The 2917-nt window shown below is 38.3% G+C and overlaps 1 pseudogene; it reads left to right on the top strand.

Moving 5' to 3' along the window:
• Nucleotides 1–1439: 1439 nt before the first annotated feature.
• On the top strand, nucleotides 1440–2079 carry LOC122905335 (annotated as a pseudogene).
• The last annotated feature ends 838 nt before the right edge of the window (nucleotides 2080–2917 follow it).

Here is a 2917-nt window from a genome sequence, read left to right as displayed (position 1 = left end):
AGGACCCTATACTTCTTATCTTTGTGGCCTAGGACAAATTGCTTGATTCGGTCACCTCATTTCATAAAGTCTAGCTGATGGGATTGTTGTGAAGATAAGAGACAATGAATTTGAAGCACTAAGCCCCTGTTTAAGGGGCAATCAACAAAAGGGGGCAACAGTGATAATGATGACAATTGATAATGGTAATGATGATTATAAGGAGATTGTTGAAATGGAGAAGATGAATGGAATGGGGAAGAACGTATTATTTTTCTATTACTATTGTAACAAATTGCCACAAAGTTGGTGGCCAGAAGTTTGTGGGCGTGGTTGATTCCCTTGTTTCATGTTTCACAAGGCTGGAAGATGTTAGCAGGGCTTGTTCTTTCTGGAGGCTTACAGGAAAATCTGTTTTCTTGCCTTTACAAACTTCTAGAGACTATCTGTATACCTTAGCTCATGGCTTTCTCCCTTCATCTTCAAAGCCAGCAATGGTACCCTTCTGGGATTTCAAATGTCTCTTTTCTCTTCTTCTATCTCATCTCTCTTACTATTCTACCCTCCTCCTACGTTTTTAAAGGCCCATGTGATAACATTTGATCCACCCAACAAGCTCTGTATCTTAAAGTCTATAACTTTAATTCCATCTGCAAAGACCCCTAAGCCTTCTAAGGTAACAACTGCAGATTCTAAGGATTAGAGTATAGACATCTTCAGGTGGCATTGTCCTGCCTACTTAGGGGGAAAGTAAAATGTTGACCATTATAGGAATAATTAATAAATTCAGACACTAGCTTTTGAAGAATATAGACTTCCTTGATGTTTAAAGGGAAATAAAACTTACCTGATAAAGTCAACTTGGTATAGTGGAAAGAGCACTGAACTTGCTTCCATTTCTATAATCCTGTGTAAGTTATTAAACGATTTTAGATTTCTGGTTATTCGCTTATCAAATAAGAAAGTCAGTTTAATGATATAAACATTGTTTCCATTCATAAAATTCTATCATTCAGTTAGAATAAATTTAACAGCTAAGCAAGAGCTCCTGAATCTTGCCATGAAACACATGACACTGTCTCATCACAGCTAAAGAGGGATGTAGGATTGCACCTTGTGGCCCATGGCTCATTAGGGAATTATCTTAAGGATGAAACCCAGGTTTATTTTTTAAGGGATTGGAATCCCATTGGAAGACAAGCATGTGTTTTCAGTTTCTTAGCTTCTAATTCCCCTGCTGCAACCCATCCTCCCTTTGAAAGAGCAGGAAAACCATGGTACATAGCTAAGCCTGAGGATTCAAAAGCCATGATATGCACAAATTCACTATTTTCTAGGTACAGGAATGCATTAATATCTGTAAAAATATAAATACAATTCCTCTTAGGGAATTCCTGAGCATGAAGGTGTCCCTTGTCGTGTCTCACTGGTGAGGCTGAGAAGCTGGCCAGTCCCACACTATGTCCCCTTGGCCTCTCACCACTAGGGCATACCTCATCCAGGACCCTGACTAAGGCCTTCTCACCTCCAACTAAGTGGCCACTAGCAGCGTTGTACAGATGAAGGACGATCAAGACAAGATGCTTAAGAGGAGTGATGAAATCTTACTCCCATGTGTTAGAGAGGCTGGGGACACAGTAGAGTTTGCAGAATATATTCAGCAAAATGAGCCACTTTATAAGATGCAAAATCATTAAGAATGGTCTCCTATAGCAGCACTTAATTTCACATGCTGAAACGTGACTGGCTGTCTTCAGAGTCGGACACCATATCATGTAAATCTCCTGCTGGCTGGCTATGATGAGCATGAGGGTCCAGCACTCTCTTACAGGGACTACCTGGCAGTATAGGTCAAGACTCCTTTTACAGCCTGCCCATGGCTGTGATGCTTTCCTAGCTTTCAGTATTCTGGACCTATATTACACACCAACTATCTCTTGTGAGAGGGCAGTGGAACTTCTTGGGAAATATCTAGAGGAGCTCCAGAAATGTTTTATCCTGAAACTAGCAACCTTCAGTGTCCCACCCACTTGCCAGGGAACTTGTTTTAATAGGCTCCTTTCCTTTCCTATTCTTTTGATGCTCGTCCTTGCCAGATGATTAATTCACAATAAAGCTAAATCTGGATAAGTTGGAAGAAAAAAAATCTCCCACATGGGGGATGGGTTTTTAGATTTTATCCCTTCAGTAATTTACCATTTTTCTTTTATAGCCTTTCCAAAATTAATGTTTTCTATAGATGGATTTGTGGGTAGGGTTTTGCAACAACAAATGCATCACAAAGATGTTGGTTTATTAATAACAGTGCAACTGTTATTTTTCAATCAGCTAGATAATTCTTAGTGTTTTTAAAATAAAAATATTTATCATCAACTAACTCAGAATGACTTCTTCTCATTTATGTGCCTTTTGTTATCATGAGAATGTACCCCATCTTGAAAAATTGCAAAGTAGTAGGAAATAGACTCTCACCGTTGTAATCAGACTTTTATTCAAGTGTTCAACACCATTCACTGAACTCTGTATTTATACTCTGCCCTGGGCTGTGCACTGGAAATACACAGGTGACTAGTACATAGATTTTTATTTCAAGAATCCCAGAGTCAAGTAAAATCCCAAAGACAAGTAAAAATAAACAAGTAATGTAAGAGGTAGCTGCGATCATAATAACATCTCACAATGCTGAGATGGTTCATAAAGAAAGCCAAGGAAATACAGGCTGTGAGGAAAGCTCCAAAAAAGTAGTCAAATATAAGCAGGTTTTTATTTTGCCAGGTGGATGGAATAGGAAAGAGTATTTCACACAAAATTAACAATATGCACATGAAGCAGAGAAAGAACATGTATGTGTTTAAAAATTCCTTCTTTGTGAAATACCAGTGTATATTCATTTTATTCATTTATATCTTTACTCTTTTTTTACATTCACAGGAAGGTG

This window comes from Neovison vison, chromosome 4 (assembly GCF_020171115.1).
Source record: "Neovison vison isolate M4711 chromosome 4, ASM_NN_V1, whole genome shotgun sequence".
Lineage (NCBI taxonomy): Eukaryota > Metazoa > Chordata > Mammalia > Carnivora > Mustelidae > Neogale > Neogale vison.
The sequence above is the reverse complement of the archived record's forward strand: the minus strand, read 5'-3'. Positions and strand labels throughout refer to the sequence as shown.